Source organism: Prionailurus viverrinus, chromosome F2 (assembly GCF_022837055.1).
Source record: "Prionailurus viverrinus isolate Anna chromosome F2, UM_Priviv_1.0, whole genome shotgun sequence".
NCBI lineage: Eukaryota > Metazoa > Chordata > Mammalia > Carnivora > Felidae > Prionailurus > Prionailurus viverrinus.
In genome coordinates, this window is record NC_062578.1 from 49,077,033 (window position 1) to 49,097,279 (window position 20,247).

The window sequence follows — 20,247 nt, forward strand, 5'->3', positions numbered from 1 at the left end:
CTGGCGGAAGTCGGACGCTCAACCGACTGCGCCACCCAGGCGCCCCTCTTGTTGGAAGATTTTAATGGCAGCTGGGGGTAAGGGAGGGAAAGCGAAAGAAGGGAGGAAGGGAGAGGGGAGAGAAGAAGGAAGGGAAGAAAGGAAGGAAAGAAATAAAACAGTGAAAATGTGGGACAGATACCCAGAAGGGGTATCAGGGGTTTAGGGGCTGGAATGCCAGGGACCAAGATGCATTCCTGTATGAATGTATTCATTGTCATTAAAAAATTGTGTTGAATATCCACAACATACCAGGCTGTACATTGAATGCGAGGCATCGGTACCTCCTACCCTCATCTCAGAGGAATAGAAATGCTTACGACGTATTACTGGAAGCTTACAATGATTACAATGCGTACAATGCTTGCTTCTCGATAGGCAGAAAGATCAGGGAAGTCTTCCTGGAGGAGGTGACAGCCGAGGCTTAAAAGACAGCGGTTAACCGGGCCAACAGGAGGTGGAAGGCATCAGGTAGAGGGAAGAGCGTGAGCAAGGGCATGGAATGGTGGATGTGGGGGCCATGTGTGGTTCTGAGGTGCTGGAAGGTCAAGCACAAGTCAGGTTGTGCTGAGGGATGAGCCTGGCTTGAAGGTCACTTACAGAGTTTGAATTTGGTCCTTGGAAGGTGGGTGTGGAGCCAGCAAAGTGTCTTCAGGGGGCTCTATGAAATCACTCTTGGCCAGCTCTCCCTCCTCACTTCTGACAAGCTCTGCCCAGCAGGATTTGTTGTTCAAATTCTACAAATTGAAGACATCCCCTTAAAACCAAACTTGTTCAAATGCTAGTGGCAAAATCAGTGGGGAAAATGACCTAGCAGGGTGAGGAAAATGTCCCCACAGTGCCTGCAAGTCTTCATACGTGGGATCAGCCCTCCTGGCTGGGTGTTCTCCTGGAACAGACGGTGTTTTTACTACCACCAGCATGTGTCTCAGGGCAGGACTTAATTCACTTTCACAGCATTCAAACACTTAGTTAGAAAACCAGAAGCAACAGTGAGATGAGGAAGGAAAAGTTGGCCCATGTCACGCTGGGTCCAGAGAATCAGCCACACACTGACCCTGGGAGGGCTGGGTAGAGGGAGGTAAGGCCCCAGCAGTGGGCCCTATGTGATCGGGGCAGGGTGGGGGGTGGGGGGGGGGTACCTGAGAGCTTTTCTCCTCCCAACTTCCGAGGTGGCCCCCATGGTCTAGGCCACATTCCTGCAGTGATCAGACATGTGGCCAATGGGATGGGCCTGCTGAAGAGGCAGGTGCTGCCCTCCAGTGAACTTGAACCTGGGAGGGAGTAAGGCAGGAGCTGCTCTAGCAGCAAGCTTCCAGTGCCAGAGCCTGTAATTCTATCTCCGCTGTAGTCAGTCCAAGCTGGATTTTCCAGAAAAACCAATAGAAGGGGCATCTGGGTGGCTCAGTCGGTTAAACGTCTGACTCTCGGTTTCGGCTCAGGTCTTGATCTCACGGTTTCTTGAGTTTGAGCCCCGCATCGGGCTCCGTGCTGACAGTGTGGAGCCTGCTTGGGATTCTCTCTCTCTCTTTCTCTGCCCCTCTCCCACTCGTGCTGTCTCTTTCTCTCTCAAAATAAAATAATTTAAAACAATAGAAAATGTGAGAGAGGGGTGTTATGGGATTATGTACAATTTACATGTCACAAACGTGTGTGTGTGTGTGTGTGTGTGTGTGTGTATGTGTGTGAAAACGAGAGAGAGCGATGGCTTCTGGGAAAAAGTGGTACCTGAACTGAATCTTGAAACACCGGTGGGAATCCACCCAAGCTGTTCAAGGCAGAGTGGCAATCTGCAATTACATCCCGCTTTCAGAGTAGGTGAAATTCCAGAAGGCTTTAGAGACTCTGCCCTGGATTACAGTGCTTCCCCAAACATCTGTGGACAGGAAACGTTTCTAGAAGATGTTACTAGATAGACGTGCAGAGAGAAAACTGAACAACATCGCTCTACTTTCTGCATTGCTGGATTTCTCTGGGGCTTTAATATGCTAATGAGCATCAAACAGCCAGATCCTTCTTCTGCTGAGCACAAATTACGCTCTCTGCGTTGAATAGTTTTGGAAAATGTATAAAGTGCACTTTTCTATGAGGTGTGGAGCGATAAATCATTCAGCAACACATCCTGCCATCCTGGGTGTAATTGGTGACCCGGTTGTAAAACCAAACTACATTGTGCCGAAGACAATATGAATGTGACCGAGTGGGTAAACGACAGCGTGTTAGATTACTGGACACTTGTCAGTAGTTCGTGCACAATGCAGTCTTTCTCTGTGTCGCATCTGAACGCCTCTCACCCAGGCTTTATTCTGTGTCACTGGACTGCAGTAGAGACGACCTGGCTTAGCAGCATGTGCCATGGACAGAGGATACTTATTGGCTCCATTCGTGGAAACCTCCAAGAGCTGAGCCTATTTTTTATTCATTATGCTACGGGCTGTTGCAGAGACCCAGCAAGAGGTGGCACGGAGGGACAGGCAGTGGCAGTCTCGGGGACTTGAGATTTCATCCTCAAGGTAGTAGGAAGCCTTCGGAGACCCTTAACCAGTGGCATGTGATGATCAGGTAGATTTCATTTTTACTTTGATTTCATTTATTTATTTATTTATTTATTTATTTATTTATTTATTTATTTAGAGAGAGTGAGAGGGGGAGAGAGAGAGAGAGAGAGAGAGCACGAGGGAAGGGCAGAGAGAGGGAGAGAGAGAATCCCAAGCAGGCTCCACACTCGGTGTATAGCCGAACCGTGAGATCATGACCTGAGCCGGGACCAAGAGTCGGACGCTTACCTGACTGAGCCCCCCCCCAGCCCCCCTCCCCGCTCGGGTATATTTTAGAAGGCTCATTCCCAGAGAGAGAGGATCTGAAGTGGGGGCTGATGCCGGAGACAGAGAAACTAGTTAGGAGGCTTTTTCAGTATCGGGGGAAGCCGTCATTTAGGGGCTGAACTGAGTGAGTGGTGATGGGAATGGAGAGAAGGCACGACCTCAGAGACCCTCAGGAGGCAGAATGGACTGATTTGGCTCTGGAGCAGCTGTGGGGCAGGGACGGGGTGAGGGAGAGGGAAGCACGAGTAAGAGGGCGCCCCACGACTTCTGGTTCATTCGTTCAACAGGATGGACAACCGTGGCCTGCAGTTCCCGGACAGCCTAATGTGGGAGCAATGCGCCACAGAGCTCAGTTTGAATCCCGGCTGTCAACGACTTAGAACTACGGCCCTGTGCCAGTAAGTTAGCATCTCTGTGCCTTGTCTTCTTCATCTGTAGAATGGGATGACGGTACCCCTGTCTTGCCAACATACGATGGCACATGGTGTGCTTGAGCAAGGGAAGCTACTGCTACTGAGAAAGCACAGAGGAAGAGGGGACGCGGTTTAGGGAGAAAGACCTTGAGGTGACTTGGGCGGCTACGTGGGGGCGTCCGGTAGGATAGTAGATAGACGAGCATGGAACTCGGGAGGAAGGCCTGGGCTGGGCAGAGAAACCGGGGGCCATCGACCTTTCGGAATGAGACTAAGGCAAGGCAGTGAATGAGAACAACCCGCCCGAGCACAGAGAGGGAGGGGAGCGGGGGGCCTCCCAGAGAGAGCTGGGAGCACCGCCATTGGGGAATGGCAGAAACTCAAGTACAGGAGCCCCCCTTATCCGTGGTTTCAGTTCCCGCAGCCCGCCGTGTCCAGCTACAGACCACCCTCCTCACGCATCAACACAAGGTCAATGGTAGCCTCAGGCGGCATCACAACGGTTATGTCATTCCCGTGCCTTCATCTGGTCACGCGCGCGTTTTATCATCTCCCGTCACCACAAGAAGCGTACGTACGGTAAGATATTCTGAGAGGGAGGAATACCGTGACTTTTATTACAGCGTATTGTTTTTTATTTTTAATTTTTTTTTTAACGTTTATTTATTTTTGAGACAGAGAGAGACAGAGCATGAACGGGGGAGGGTCAGAGAGAGGGAGACACAGAATCTGAAACAGGCTCCAGGCTCTGAGCAGTTAGCACAGAGCCCGACGCGGGGCTCGAACTCACGGACCGCGAGATCATGACCTGAGCCGAAGTCGGTCGCTTAACCGACTGAGCCACCCAGGCGCCCCTATTACAGCGTATTGTTATAATTGCTCTATTTTACTATTGTTGTTAATCTCTTACTGTGCTTCATTTACAGGTCACATAGGTATGTCCGTCTAGGAAACAACGCGGTGTATGTAGGGGTCGGCACTATCCGTGGTTTCAGGTGGCATTGGGGGTCTTGCAGCGTGGGCCCCACTCATAAGCGAGGGGCTACTGTAGCGACGTGAGGAATCACAAGGAAGCACCAAGTGGAGTCACAGGACCTGGATTTGAGTCTCAGCTCCATTGCCGACTGGCTGTGTGATCCCAGGTAACTCATACAACCTCTCGAGCCTCGGTTTTCCTCATGCATAAAATGGGAACGCTACTGATAATAGGCGCTTCAGGAGACTGTGGTGAACTAAGGTACGTGAGCTTGTTTTTTAAGCTAGAAAGCCTCACCAATGGTTGCCTGGGATCATTTTTCCCCCCAGACTGAAACAGCCTGGTTTTAAAAACCAGGTAACATTAAGAGAGCCTCTGACTCCGGCCTCACTTGCTTGGCTCACTCACTTAAATTGGTTCAGCTCACTTAAATTCCTCCCCGGTGGTTCTGAAATCGCTGGGCCCGAGGTACCGGCAGAGAGTCTGTTTTGCTCTGAGCAAGGAACTCCAAGCCTTTTCTGGGGACATGGCCCTTTATGCACAGGCTCTCCCATTTTCACCCACTTGACCCCACTACCTTTTCTACACCTGGTGGGACTAGGGGTGGAATGTGCTCCCAGGGTATCTGACGGGCCAACAGCTCCCCAAGCCTCCTCAGGCATCCACGTGCCGGAGACCCTGCCCCTCTCCTGTGCCGAAGTTTGGACTCCGGGGCACAAGATGGGAGAGGGAGGCTTGGGAGCAGAGTGAGGGTAGCTGATGGCACACCTCATCCCTGCCAGGGGCAGAGGTGCCCGGTGCCTGGGAGAAGCTGTTCTGCCTCCTGCTGTTCTCCAGCTGTGTTCAGTTCCCCTTCTTTCCGGCCTTCCCTGTAAACTCCCACTGGTTAGGGCAACCCGAAGTATTGCTGTGTCTCTCAGCTTAGAGGAGCCTGATTGCCATGGGAGGATCTCAAGGTCCCTCCAGAGGGAGTGGAGTTTGCTCAGAGTAAAGTGCATCAGCTACTCTATTTGGAAAATGGAAACACCTGTTAAGTCTACTGACCAGGGACTGGTAAACAGGACCTTGGCATCCACACCACAGTGAGATCCTACAGCTGGAAAATAGCACAAGGAGGCCCGTTAGGTACTGATACGGGGTGCTTGCTCCACAGGACATTTTCCTCTGCAAAAAAGTGTGAGGTTCAGAACAGTGTGTGTAATCTGCTGTCACTTGTGCAGCAGATCAAAGACTAAAATATCTCTGGAATATCACACATAATCTAACGGCACTAGCTGTCCGTGAGGAACGGAGCCGGGTGGCGGTGGTGAGGGAAGGAATTTTCACTGAACATCCTGCAGTGACTTTTCTAAATCGAGAACACTGAAATTTAATCACCTGCTTAAACAGTCCAATCAGAAAAAAAAAAAAGCTCAGAACTGTGGCTTGTGAGGTTGAGCAGTCCTGCGTTCAACTTTGGCTCCACGATATATTGCTGTGCATTAGCGAACGAGTGGCTCAACCTGTCTGAACTCGGCTTTCTTATCCGTAAAATAATAACAGTAACGCCTGCCTGATAGGACTGTCATAATACTCTACCCTTCTTGGCCCATAGTAGCCATTCAACTTTGATTGGCTATTGTTGTCATTGCCAATTTCCTCACAAGGCACTTAACATTTCCCCTTAGCTTGCCCCCTGCTCCTTAAGATACACGATTTCAAGGCAGTGTTATGTTTTGTTTGCATTTTTTGTCCTTTTTCTTGGTTCGTTTTTGTCCAATACTTTCCCCAGGATAAGGGCCTTGCGGGTTGGGCCAAGTAAATTAGAATCAGCTTCTGTTGTACTCAAAATTAGTCCTCTATTTGAAATGAGCGCATTATTTGGACCCAGCCTATGCCTATCTTCCTTTGCAGTGAGTTCTCCCAGTCCCTCCTGTAGTCTCCTGACAGCCCACTGTGGATCTTCTAAGCACTTCTAAATGCCTGGTGAACACAGTCTACGTTAAGCTATGACATTGGTGGTTATTATGGTCCCCAATTCCCATCGTCTTCAATCACAGTATCGTATGCACTACAGTCATGGACATGTGACCAGGATTCCAGCACAGTGACGGCTCCAAGGGCTCAGGGGCTGGATAGACGAGGTCCCTGCTGCTTCTAACAGGAGAGAAACAGCATCCAGGCCAACTTGGTCCCTGTGCTGGCACTAGGGGGTGCTCTTTTGTTTAGCTATTTTCTTAAGTTTCCCTTTAGGTTTTTGAATGGATGGGCCTGCTGTGATCATTTCTTGATGAATGAGTGAACAATAAAAGCTGTAGGCATGTGATTGTGGAAAGGAAAGCCAGGTCTGCGTGTCTGGTTTTCTTTCTGTGGGGAGTGAGGGTTAATGCAGATTCCCAGGCTCAAGTGCCAGAAGCTCCGTGAGCCTGGAATGGGGCCCAGGAATGTGCATTGTAGTAAGAACTCAGCCGATTGTGGTATGCGTTCCGAAGGCCAAATGTGGGTAAGCAAGACAGGGTTTTGTTGTTTTTGTTGTTGTTGTTGTTTGTTTTAATCTCCTTTTCCTGTCTTTTCATGAAGATGTGCCTGCTGACTGTCACTCATGCTCATTGTTGCCCCTCCTTGGCCTGCCAATCTCTGCGTGTGTGTGTGTGTGTGTGTGTGTGTGTGTGTGTGTGCGCGCGCGCACGTGCGCGCGCTCACATTTGTTAGATCTTCATCTGTGGGAATCTTCCAGGTTTAAACAGGGCGGGGGCGGGGGTGCTCTCTTCTGGAAGGATTTGCTTCTGTTTCTGCTGAGCGCTGCTAACTTGGAACCACTCAGACCTCTTCCACAGTTGTGGCCTAATGGAAGAGTCCAAGGTTCGGCTCCCCCTCCAGGCTGCTGGCTCAAGGGTATCTGCATTGCGCCTCAGCTGCCACCATTTGCTCCGGGGACAGTTCTGTTCTCCTGCCTGATCCCTGCTTGCAGCTCTAAGTTCCACTTATGGTTTGCTCCTTTTTTTTTGCGGGGAAGGGGTCCCTCAGCAATTTCCCTGATTTCCTACAAGCCCAGTGTTGCATCAGTAAGTATGCTTTTATCTGGGATGTAGTCGTTTTGCAGCAGGAGGGTTTCCCCAGCCCCCCCACCCCCCGCCCCGGAAAATTGAATCCAGCACCTTACCAGTGGACATCTTTATTTTCAAAGGTAGACGTGCTTATTCCTGTGAGATGAAAGGTTAATACATCCATTGTGGGAGAATTACTCATCGAGCAGAGGCAGTTTGGCATCCCACACCGTGGGAGGGTTGAAAGAACCAGGAACACGCCTGGAGATGCTGTGTGTGTTACTCCTCGGATAACTGCCAGTGTCTTGCATTGGGTTCCACTCTGGGTATCTTGTTGAGGCCTGACCAGGCAAGAGGCAGGGTCGCAACAAATTCTGCAATGTTATTTGTGTCTGCGTCTATCTTTTTGTTCCCTCTTATTCCAGGGAAGGAGGTGTTCCTCCCATATCAACACCTGTCCCCACCCTGTGGGCTTTGGATCCCATCCCTCTGATCTCCCCAGGGACTTCACTCCTTCTGGAATCCTCCCTCTGCTGCACCACCAGTCTCTCTCTTGGTAGACAAGTCTCATGCCAAATGTGCTCCCTGTCCCATCTTTAAAAAACCCACCCTTGACCCAAGCTACCTCACTTTTCTGTTCCCCTTTAGAACCAAATATCTCAAAACACTTGTCTACACATGCCACCATCACTTCTGCACTTTCTGTTTACCTTCATTTCTCTTTGTTTTCTGTTTTTGGTGGGATGGTCCACACAGGTTTTTTTAAAGAATCAAACGGGGTGCCTGGGTGGCGCAGTCGGTTAAGCGTCCGACTTCAGCCAGGTCACGATCTCGCGGTCTGTGAGTTCGAGCCCCGCGTCGGGCTCTGGGCTGATGGCTCAGAGCCTGGAGCCTGTTTCCGATTCTGTGTCTCCCTCTCTCTCTGCCCCTCCCCCGTTCATGCTCTGTCTCTCTCTGTCCCAAAAATAAAATAAAAAATGTTGAAAAAAAAATTTTAAAGAATCAAGCAGTTCCATAAGGCTTATGATGAAAAATAGTCCCCTGGTCTGCTTCCCGCATCAAAGACAGCTACTTATAACTCCTTTTGCTGATTCTTTCTTTCTTTCTTTCTTTCTTTCTTTCTTTCTTTCTTTCTTTCTCTCTTTCTTTCTTTCTTTCAAGTTCATTTATTTATTTTGAGAGAGAGAGATGGAGAGAGAGCAAGCACAACTGAGGGAGGGGCAGAGACGGAGAGAATCCCAAGCAGACGCCATGCTGTTGTTGTGGAGCCCAATGCAGGGCTCAGTCCCATGAACCTGAGATCATGACGTGAGCTGAAATCAGAGTCAGACACTAAATCAGCGGAGCCACCCAGGGGCCCTGCTGATTTTCTTTTTGGCATTTAACTCTCTGTTTTTTAAATAAAATGCTAGTATCTTGCTACTTCTTGATCCCGCAATTTTAGGCACTTTTATCTACTTCCCTTAGAGAGAGTGAAGATATGACTCTCATTTTTTGCATCATTCCTTCCTCTTCCCTGCAGCACTCACATATACACTTACATCAGGGTGAGGGCATGGTGACGTTATAGTTTTGCTTCGTTAAAAAATCAGTGTTTCTTTTATTATGATATTGAGAGCTGAGGCATGTCACAAATCTAGATGACTTTTTCTTTTTTATACACCCTTTAATTTTCCTGGGAATGCCTTTTTTCATTTACTTAGTTTTCCATGTACTCACCACCAGTTCCACTAAAGGCTGTCACTATTTAGCTCTCCTCTCAAAATGTTTAGATTCAGCTATCAAATTTGTTTATCCTCTTGAGGAAATCTCTTCCACAGCCTTCTGACCACCTTCCTCATGTAGATCGTCTCCAGTCTGTCTTCCTGAGCTGTTGTAGGTGGCACTGTCTCTTAGGAGGTTCCTTCACTATCAGCCTGGGATTCTCTTCATCTTTTTCTTCGATCCCAAGTCCAAACTCTTCTCCTTTCCTATTTTTGTGGGACATATCTTTCAGTCACTTCTTGAGAAGAGTGGATGGGTGGTAAATTAGGGGGGACCTTGCAAGTGAAACTGTCTGTCTTCTAAGCTTTTACTTAATAGATGGTTGGGCTAGGTATAAAAAGAATCTAGGTTGAAAATAACTCCTTCAGAATTTTGAAAGCAACATTGCCTTGTGATCTAGCCTCCAGTGTTATGATTGAAGAGTCCAAAGACATTCTTTTTTTTTTTTTTTATGTCTATGTATTTATTTTGAGAGAGAGAGCAAGCACAAGTGAGGGAGAGGCAGAGAGAGAGGGAGAATCCCAAGCAGGCTCCATACTGTTAGTGTAGAGCCCAATGCAGGGCTTGATTCCATGAGCTGTGAGACCGTGACCTGACTCAAAATCAAGAGCCAGGCGCTCAACTGACTGAGCCACCCAGGTGCCCCAATACATTCTGATTCTTAATCCTCTGAATGTCATCTATTTTCTCTAGGGAAGCCTGCAGTCTCCCCTCTTTGTCCCTGGTGTTCTGAAAATTTACAATGATGTGCTTGGGGGTAGGTTTACCTTCATCCATTTTGACAGTTCAACTCTAGAAAATTTTCTTAAATTATTTCATTGACGATTTCCTCCCCTCTGTGTTTTCTTATCTCTTTCTGGCACTCCTATTATTTGGGTACTGGAACTCCTAGACAGATCCTCTAATTTCCATATTTTTTTTCCTATACTCCATTTTATTGTTTTTTTGTTTTTGTTTTTGGTTTTTCTGTGTTTGTTTTTTTTTTTTTTTTTTGGCCAAAGTTTTATTTTTGTAGCCCTTCTACTGAGGCTTTCATTTCTGCCTTCATAAATTTAATTTCCAAGGTCTTTAGGTTGTTGTTTGTTCTCTGAGGGTCCTATTTTTACTTGCAATCTGTTCTTCTTTCCTGGTTGCACTATCTCTTCTAAAAGCTAAAAGCTGTGAGGATACTAAATATATCATTTTCTGGAAGTTTTCTTCCTCTTGTATAGTCTTTATTTTCTCCAAGTGGCTTTCTTCAGATATCTTTTAATAGCTGCCTGCTTATGCTTGGTAGTGGGGGCAAAAAAGCTGATTTGAAGCTTTGTTCACATGAATGGAGCTTGTCAACTGTGAGCTTCAGAGGAGGGCAGTCTGCCCTGGCTATTTCCTTGGGTAACCCTGATGCAGGTATCTTGCCTCTGGGCTGGGCAGTTTCCCAAGAGAATCTTCCCTGTCTGAGTTCTGGAAGGTGAGGAGGGGAGGAGTCTTGAGGAGTCTCAGCACACAAAAGCATACAGGCTCTTAATCTTCCTGCTTGGTACCCCAGTCTGGAGACTCATGGTCATATCTTTCCAGAGAATGAACGAACCTGTCTTCTGCCAGGCCTGGGGAGAGCAGTAAAAAAGACCATTCAGGACGTGGTTGGGGGGGGGGGGGGGAGGTGGTTGCAAGTATGATTACTTTTCAGACTGCTTTCAACCAGTTTCCATTGCTCAAATGCCAATTCCCAGTCCTCTGACCTCACCTCTACTTTTAAAGTTTCCTGGTGCCACCATTCCCTGAGACTTTGAAAATGTAAATTGTGTTAGTTTGAGGCTTCCTCACTACTGACTCAGGATCTGGCTTCCTTCAGTCTGCTTAATCAGTTACAGCTCATCTGTGTGATTTTTAGCTTGCAAAACATTGTGGTTGTTGTGTGTTCGTCCCTTCTCACCATCCTTTTGGGTTTATGGTAAAGACGATCACATTATTGTTGTTTTTGTGGCGTTTCAAGAGGCAGTAAGGTTGAATGAGCATGTTCACTTGCTCATTAACCCACCCACTCTGGCTCCGCCTCCACTGACATCTCTCTCACCAAGGTCACCATTGACTCCATGTTCCGAAACCCAACGCAATGTTCTTCATCCTTGACCTGCACAACTTCTCAGCAGCTTTTGTCAAAACTGACTGCTCTCTTGGCTGGTCCTCTTCTCTTGGCTTCTGGGATGCCACCTCCCACTTCTCTGATTTCCCCTTCTCCGTCCTCTTCTCAAGTTCATTTTCCTTTACCTGTCCTCTGAAGAGTGGTTTCTTCACGGTGGATCCCAGGCCACCCCTTCCCCTCTCCCTCTGCACTCACTTCTCTCTCCTTGCGGAATCCCACACTTTTGTTCGTGGCTGCAGCACTGACCTTCCTTTGATGTTCTGTCTTCTCTTAACTCCCAGACATGCTTAACTTCCAAGTGTCTAAAACAGAACTCCTGATTTTTTTCCTCTAAATTAATTTCTCAGCAAGTCTTCCTTACCCACCCTGCTAAGCAAGCAGAAATCAGAGTCATTCTTGTTTTCTCCCTCTTCCTTACCCTTGACACCCAAAACATCAGCCAGCCTTCCTGACTCTGCCTCTGTAATGTGCCTCCAGTCTATCCGTTTTTCCTCATCCTCCCTGCCACCTTCCTTTGTCTGTAAGCTGCTGTCATCTGTCTCTTGCCTTGATCATTGCAACAGGCTCAAAACTGGTCTCCCTACTTTTTCTCTTGGCTCCCTCAAGTCAGTTCTCTACACAAGTGCTCTTTAAAAAAAAAAAAAACCCAAAAAGCAGATTAGTGTCTCTTCTGAGAAAAATACTTTGTGTTGCTCTTATAACAAAGTCCCGCTTGTTACCATGTCTCCACCAGATGTCTGGCTTTTCTACTGGGCGCCCTTGTCATCTCCCTGGGGGTCTCCACGTCTCTTCTGGGTGCTGCAGTCTCCTGATAGGCATGGCAGAGCACATATCTCTCCTATTTTTCTATATGTTTCATTGCTGAGGGCAGTGCCAAAGCGGTGACATCTATGCCCTAATATCGGACAGCTTTAAAAATTTTTTAATCTTATTTATTGAGGTATAACTGACACGTAATATCACATCAGCTTCAGATGGACAGCACAGTGATTCTGTAATTGTACGCATCGTGAAATGCTCACCACAATAAGTCCACTTCACATCCATCTACTCTCTTAGCAATGTCCAAATATGCAATACAGTGTCGTTACCTGTAGTCACCATGCTGTCCCTGACACCCCCAGGACTTATTTATATTCTAACTGCAAGTTATACCTTTTGACCATCTTCACTCGTTTCGCCTACTCTCCACCCCAACCTCTGGCAAGCACCACAAACAGCTCTGAGTGGGAGTATTTTCTAGTTTTGCTTACAGCCTCCTCCTTTCTACAGGCTTTGGGTCCAACAGGTTCATAGAGGGGGAGGGTTTGGAGGACCAGGGGCATCAGCAGGGCAGGCGGTGAACTGAATAACCGCCATGAGGCTGCACTAAGAACCTTCTTTCTTTCTGACCGCTCAGACCTTGCTTTTTGAGCAAGCTTGATTTCCCCAAATCTTCTTCCCAGGAGGTTTCTCAGTCTCCGAGGCAAGTAGAGCTCCCCGGAGCTTTGACCAGAGAGGTTTAGATATTTAGCCTTAACTCGTTCCTCACCATGACCACTGACTTTTCTTTCGTTCTCTAATCACCCCCCACACCTTGTCCCCCTAAAATGTCCCCATACATTTTTGAGGACCCAAAAGAGATTCACTGTTCTTTCTGTATAAGGCTTATCCAGTAAGGTGGGGTTTGTCCTCTTTTCTTCCCCCCCCCACAGTCCTAATGCTATTCTTATTTGAGATGCTTTGATAAGAATCAAACTGCCTGCTCTCTGGCCTGTGGTGGCAGCAATTCCGAGATTCCTCAGTGCGTTGCTTGCTGTTAGCTGAGAACTTGAAAGGCGCATCAGTTAATTCAACCTAATGAAAGAATCTGTCAGGAGGTAAAGTCAACAATGCGGATAATCAAAACATTCCACCGGCCCACACATAATTTTTACTAGCTCGTTTCCTCCCAGTGCTGCCGGGGTAACACCCTATGCAATGTAGATAATAAACATAAAAATCAAATCATTGTTCTTATATTCATGGCTTGTTCCTGGATTTGGTCACATGACTATTTATGAGGGAGTTCTAAAGTGTGGATGGAGTGATTTTTCACCCTATTTCCAGTAACCTCTATTTTTCTCAATTCCGAATAGGATTACTGACAGCATACACACGGCGTGGACCTGGAACATTTCTCCAGGCCCTTAATCTTCCCTTTTCCCCTTGTGAATAGTAGGAACACAGTGTAGCTTTTCCACAATGGGGTTGCCCTCGGAGAAGACCCCTCCCTAGATGCTTGCCTGGCCCCATGTGAACAGCTCTCAAACGGAAGACCGGCAACGTGACCAATGTGTGCACTTTGGTGTCACGTGAACCTGCATTGAAATCTTGGCTTTGGTGTCACGGTTGACATCGGACGAGTCGCTTAACCTCTGTAAGTCTTAGTGTCTCATTATGAAAATGGGGCTTTTAATAGCACCTACCTCCTCATGCTGCTGAGGACTAAATGAGCTAATCCATATGCAAAGTGCTTATTACACAGAGGCTAGGGCATAAAAGAGCTCCATAAAGTTAGCTACAATTAGTCATAGGAGCTGGGTGGAGGACCGCTGCCTCCCCCGCGCCCCCCCCTCCCCGGCCCCCGAGTGGACCTGTTCCAGTTTGGGAGGCCTGTCTGTGTGCACCGAAGGTCCATCTGATCCCCTGTTTATCAGAAAGGGCGTCTTGCAGGGATGGCCACCCTCCAGAGTCCCCAGTGGTTTCCATGGTCGTCTCTGGACCATGGAAAGGTCAGCTGCACCTTTGCAGAAAGCTCGTCCTGCCTGTGAGCTCAGTCTCTCTGGCCAGAGGTGGAGACCCAAAGGGAGAGGGGCCTCCACACTTTTGGAGCCCCATTAGGGTTAACATAGCTTGTTCTCACTCTGCCTTGCTCTGAGGATTCCAGGGCTTTAAGGATATGGTAGGAGAACATGTAAAGTCAGCCCAGCAATGTCAAAAGCAGGGTAGAAAGATGGGGCGCCTAGGTGGCTCAGTCAGATGAGTGTCCAACTTCAGCTCAGGTCATGATCTCACAGTTTGTGAGTTCAAGCCCCGTGTTGGGCTCTGTGTGGACAGCTTGGAGCCTGGAGCCTGCTTCCGATTCTGTGTCTCTTTCTTTCTCTGCTTTTCCCTTGTTTGTGCTCTCTCCCTCTGTCTCTCAAAAATAAATAAACGTTAAAAAAAAATTAAAAAAAAAAAAAGCAGGATAGAAAGAAGTCCCGGCTGTCCCAGTCAGTCAAGGAATAACAATAACAAGAATAAATCATTTCTATTTTTTTTATTTTGTAAATGTTTATTTTTATTTTTGAGAGAGCGTGAGTGGGAGAGGATCGGTTTCGGGGGGTGTGGTGGGAGACAGAGGATCTGAAGTGGGCTCTGTGTTGACAGAGGCCGGGACTCGAACTCACGAACCCTGAGATCATGACCTGAGCCGCAGTTGGACGCTCAATCCACCGAGCCACCCAGGTGCCCCAAGAATAAACATTTTTAAAGCTTGAAACAATAGCTAGCCTCTGTTGAACACTAGCCTCTATTGTTAAGACTTGTGTTCAGAACCTTCCATGCACTGTCCCCTCTTCTTGACAACCCTATGAAGCAGGTACTGTGTTTACTTCCAACAGTGCCTCTGGTCTCACAATGAGTAAGCATCGGAGTCTGAATTTGAACACAGGTTTTTTTGGAGGGGGCGGGGAATGCGACGAACATTCTAAATCCTTGATTTCGTGACCCTCGAATTCAGGCAGAGTCAGATCACCCCCCTCGAATGGGTGGTGTATTGGGAGCTTCATGCATACGGACAACTTCTGTCTCCAAAATGCCCCACGGGCTGCCTCAGCTCCTTTTCCACCAGCTTCTGAGCTGCCGGCTCTCTCACGAGGCAACATTTTCGCCCGGTTCTTACCAATGAAAGGCCTGTGTCTGCCCTGCTCTTTTTTTCCCTTTCCTCTCTTTACTATAATCAGGAAGCCACGTTTTTCAGTTAGGATAAGGCAATTACTTTTCTGCTGACTGAAGACTAAGCAGAAGGTAAACCAAACCTCCTTTTCACGTTAATTTTCCGGGGACAGGATTGGGAGATGGCCTGACTACCCTGCGTCTCACCCCTCTCTTATATCTACCCCTCATCTGATGAAGGCATCAGTCACAACAGCGACAACCAAAGTGGCATCGACAGTGTAACTGACTGTGGTCCTTTTTGCTCTCCTCTGGGAAAGGATGAATAAAAGTCACCATCTGTTTCCCAGAGCTTTGCTGTGCTGGGGTCTAACTTTATACACAAGTACAGTTAACAGCCTGCCCCACCCTAAGGAACAATAGAATAAACATGAAAATTAATTTGTAATTTTTCACTTGCCTGGGACTCTTTTTTTTTTTTTTAATTTTTTAATGTTTTTTATTTATTTTTGAGACAGAGAGAGACAGAGCATGAGCAGGGGAGGGGAAGAGAGAGAGAGGGAGACACAGAATCTGAAACAGGCTCCAGGCTCCAGGCTCCGGGCTGTTAGCACAGAGCCTGATGCGGGGCTCAAACTCACAGACCGTGAGATCATGACCTGAGCCGAAGTCGGACGCTCAACCGACTGAGCTACTCAGGCGCCCCGCCTGGGACTCATTTTTATTGACTCTGACTGGGGCGCCTGGGTGATGATCTTGCGGTCTGTGAGTTTGAGCCCCGCGTCGGGCTCTGTGCTGACAGCTCGGAGCCTGGAGCCTGCTTCAGATTCTGTGTCTCCCTCTCTCTCTTCCCCTCCTCCACTCACACCCTGTCTCTCTCTCCTTCAAAAATAAATAAACATTAAAAAAAAATTTATTGACTCTGACTAAGTAGGCAATGCACCTTTAGTAAAGGGAATTGAGTAAGATACCCCACGTTTCTTTAATGATTGGAGGTCCAGATTAACTGTTGCCGTTAAGCAAACAGCAAACAAAAAATTGTCTGTACGTGCCTTCTTTTCTTTCAGAGAAAGAATCTCAATTATCTGGGCTACTCTGAGCTACGTGAACATTGCTGAGAACAGTCAAGAGCCCCAAGAAACAGTTTGCCCCCCTGCTCCAGCCCACAGTCAGGGGTGAGGAGAACATTCTGTTCTTGTCCGTGGGCTTTGCCCTAAAAACCCGAACCCTGCACTCCTGGACTCCTGGCCTTGTGAACTAGCCATCCTCTGCCAGCAGCATCGGGCAGAATCTATTCCATCTAGTTGAGTCCTCTTTTCGTCCGATTATATTCTGACAGGTGCCTGCTGATTCTCAAACTACTTTTCAGATTCACATGCTGTCAAAATCTTCCTGGGTTCAAGGTGAAGTTTCAATCAGGGAGACCTGATGCTTGGTCAGGTCTTAGTAAACACTGTAGATGGCACCATGCAAACCCATAGAAAATGCTCGTTCTCCCAACTCTGCCCTTCCTTTGCTGTAGAGCGAAGTAAGACTCCGTGTGTAGGGACTAAGAGCTAGGCTCCAATCTTCCTCTTCCTGACATTTAGACCAACCTTTGGCAAATGTCTCAACCTTTCTTTGTTTCAGGTGAAGAGGAATTACAGAAACATTATTATTTCATCCAGTGTGACGTTAAAGGACATGGAGGGCTCTAAACGGCCTTAAGAACACGCAGTGCTGGGGCGCCTGGGTGGCTCAGTAGATTAGGCGTCTGACTTCCACTCAGGTCAGGATCTTACAGTTGGTGGGTTTGAGCCCCGCATCAGGCTCTGTGCTGGCAGCTCAGAGCCTGGAGCCTGCTTCGGATTCTGTGTCTCCCTCTCTCTCTGCTCCTCCCCCTCTCATGCTGTTTCTGTCTCTGCCTCTCTCTCTCTCTCTCTCTCTCTCTCTCAAAGGAAAAAGGAAAAGAATATGTAGTACTATGTGGATGTTTTACCAAAACCTTCTCTGGGTTTTTGGAATTCTCTTTGGAATTAGTCCTGTGGGAATATGCCTCTGTGGATCTCTTCTCGCCTCTAATTCAGTCCCCTTTTCTTCAAGCTGTTACAGTCTACAATCTGAAGTTCTGCCATTTTAAAAAATCACACAGCAGCCACCTCATCATCACCAGACTTTCCTCTCCAGGCCATTTTCTGGAGAATGTGGCTCATATTCCCTGGTGAGAGAACAAATCGGTTATTCATTACATCTTATCAATGAGCTAGGGCTACACAGAAAGGAAGTCTAATGAAATCAGAAACTTGGAAATACCAGCAACTGCTTTGTCCCGGGTTTTCATCTGGGGTGTAACAAAGTCCCACAGGACATTCCTCCAGGCTCGGAGATGAATGCTGAAGGCATTGAAAGCATTTGCTGAATCTCTTCAAATTAACTCCGAGGAGCTGACCTGGCTTCTCCTGAGAATTATTTGGTTTAAATATTAATGGGGGAGAATTTACAACGTTTAGTTTCACACGTCTATATAAATGTTTTGTGGTAACATATGCAATTAATTATTTTCTTTTTTCCACATGTGCAAAATTTTCTCTTTCACTCTCTCTAACCTCTTAATCCAAGTCAAAAACTCATTTATCTTCTTGCTGTTGTAATATTTCAGTTTCTCTTTCTTGTTTTCACTCTGGTTGTCGTGTTTACCCGGCATCTGTGTATCACCTCAACACCAGGACCACAGATCTCCCCCCGGGATGCATTCTTCAAAGGTGAGAGGTGAGTGAATGGGCCCATGTTCAATGACACCTGCTGACTTTTTCCCCCCCATCTGTGAAGAATGGAATTAGATTTTGTGCTTTGGGGTGCTAACTTTGAGCTCTTTTCCTTTACAACAAAATTACAATTTGTAGGTCAATGAGGATGTGTCAGCTAGTCAAGATTGGGGAACCGGAGGGATGCTCAGTGGAAACTACTTTAGAATCTTCCAGATGGAGGGCACGGGGGAGCCTACAGCTCTGGTTCGCTCGCTGAATCTGGACTCAGGGGATCCTTGCTGAAGTTTGGCATTCAGGACTAAAGAGATTTACCTGGAATCTGCATCCTGTTGGCCAGAATTATTGCTGCTTTCGTTCCTCATTTGTATGACTTTTTCACTTGGCAAATTCAAAACATATAAAGCAGTGAATCTGTCTGTATTCTTCTTTCAGATGACTGATCCTGAAGGCTTAGGGTCCTGCACAGCTTCTGTTCTGTCCTAGACTGTGACTGTCTCACTCAAGGTCTCCTTTCTTCAGCTCACTACACTTGGGCAGAGCCCTGTCATGCTTGGCCAGATAAATAAGATCTGTAGGTAGAAGGGCTTTGGTCCCTAAAGCCCTCTGCTCCAGTTTCCATAGAAACAAGGCAAGGGTGATACCCACCACAAGGGCTCTTAAAGCCACACATACTTTATTCTGAGAATCCCATCGCGTTACAAATACCACTCAGCAATAGTTTTTATTTTTTATTATTTTTTTTTTCAGCAATAGTTTTTAAAGGCATAATCTACTTCATTGCTCTGGATGGCTTTGACTAACTAAGGCTTTCAATTCCCTGTTGCAACCCTCCCTCCTTTAAAATAATTATTTTTTGTTGTTGCTTTTAAACTTGATGGAAAAAAAATGACCAGTTCATGCCAGTTGAGTTATAGATCCTGAACAGATGGTTTAAGATAATTTATTACATGTTACATATTTACATTTAATTTATTAGATTTATTCCTAAAGTTTGGGGAGAAAATTTAGTACCAACTAAAAGAGTTATAATTAAAAGAGCACAGAGACAGGGTGCCTGGGTGGCTCGGTTGGTTAAGCATCCGACTCTTGATCTCAGTTCAGATCTTGATCTTAGGGTCTTGATCTCAGGGTCGTGAGTTCAAGCCCTATGTTAAAAGAGCACAGAGACAGCAGTCAGAGACCCCAAGCACTGATCGAAACTTTAGCTCTCTCAGAGATAACACTTTACTTTGTGACTTTGGGTGATACCACAAACCTCTCTGGCCATGATTTCCAGTTGGTAAAATCAAAGGACTGGATCAGCTGATCTCTAACTTTTTCTAGGTTCAAGAATTCTTTGAATTTGTGGTGTTATATAGTAGCAGAAGAGATTCCACGAAAAAAATAGAATGTTGCTCTGTCGACAATTATGTCAGAGTAATAAGCACTTTGTAGGAAGGTTGCTACTAACATCATACAGGAAGGAAAAGGGAAGGAGGGAAAAGAAAAAATACCACTTACCAAACTTCTGCTGTGTGCTAAGAAATTCAGAGACATTATCTCATGTGAAAACACATCATTTCAGAGATTCCCTCCTTAACGGACAGAGATGCCATTTCCGCTTCTGGCCCCAAATGTGCAGGATAGCTAACACTGAGTGAATGCTTTCCGTGTGCCAGGCACTTTTCCAGGCACTTCGTGCATACTTACACAATTTATTATCCCCATTCACAGATGAGGAAATCGAGGCACAGAGAGGTTAGGTAACTTGCCCAAGGTCATGGTTGGTAAATGGCAGAGCCAAGCTCCAAAGTCAGAGAGTTGGGCTCTAAATCTGTGCTCGTAACCATATCCCCATATTGTCTCTTTTCATTCATTCATTGAAGAAATATTTGATGAACACTGACTATTGGAAGGTAATGCCCTAGACTTCGTCTTATCTACTGGATGCTACATATTATAGACAATGGAGTCTACATTCTATATGTTATGTAGGATATGATGAATAACATGCCTATATTCTATATACTTTATAAGATGCATTAAGCTGTATACACTACTGTCTATATACAATGGGTAATAGACACGATTTATTATATGTACCAGCAGTGTTTTGCCATAATAGGTATTTAATAAATATATGTTGAATTAATGAATACAATACTCATTCAACATCATGTTCTATTCTGGCAGAGCTGGGTCACTGAGGGTTTATTCTTCCAGTTCTTCCCCTATCCTAGCCCTCTCCTTTAAGGGCAGGTGTTCTGACATCTGGTGTTCTGACTTTTTACCAGGTGTTCTGACTTTTTGGGGACAGGTAAATTCATTGGTCCACCCAAGTCTGAGCTCTAGTTTGCAACAAGGAGTCGAGAGTACAATAGGAAATGAAGGAAGGGCTGACAGCTGGGCGGTGGACAAAGGAATGGCAGGGCTGCAGGTGGGCTTGGAGGGAAGCC

General features: G+C 46.7%; 1 long non-coding RNA gene across 1 annotated transcript; it reads left to right on the forward strand.

Annotated features, from left to right (window-relative positions):
• The first annotated feature begins 1,247 nt into the window (after nt 1–1,247).
• On the forward strand, nt 1,248–19,894 carry LOC125156495 (uncharacterized). Its single transcript, XR_007148628.1, has 9 exons — nt 1,248–2,601; nt 3,152–3,262; nt 3,693–3,856; nt 4,204–4,419; nt 13,366–13,566; nt 16,133–16,240; nt 16,695–16,833; nt 17,148–17,813; nt 17,948–19,894. It is a non-coding gene; the product is annotated as an uncharacterized LOC125156495 (long non-coding RNA).
• The last annotated feature ends 353 nt before the right edge of the window (nt 19,895–20,247 follow it).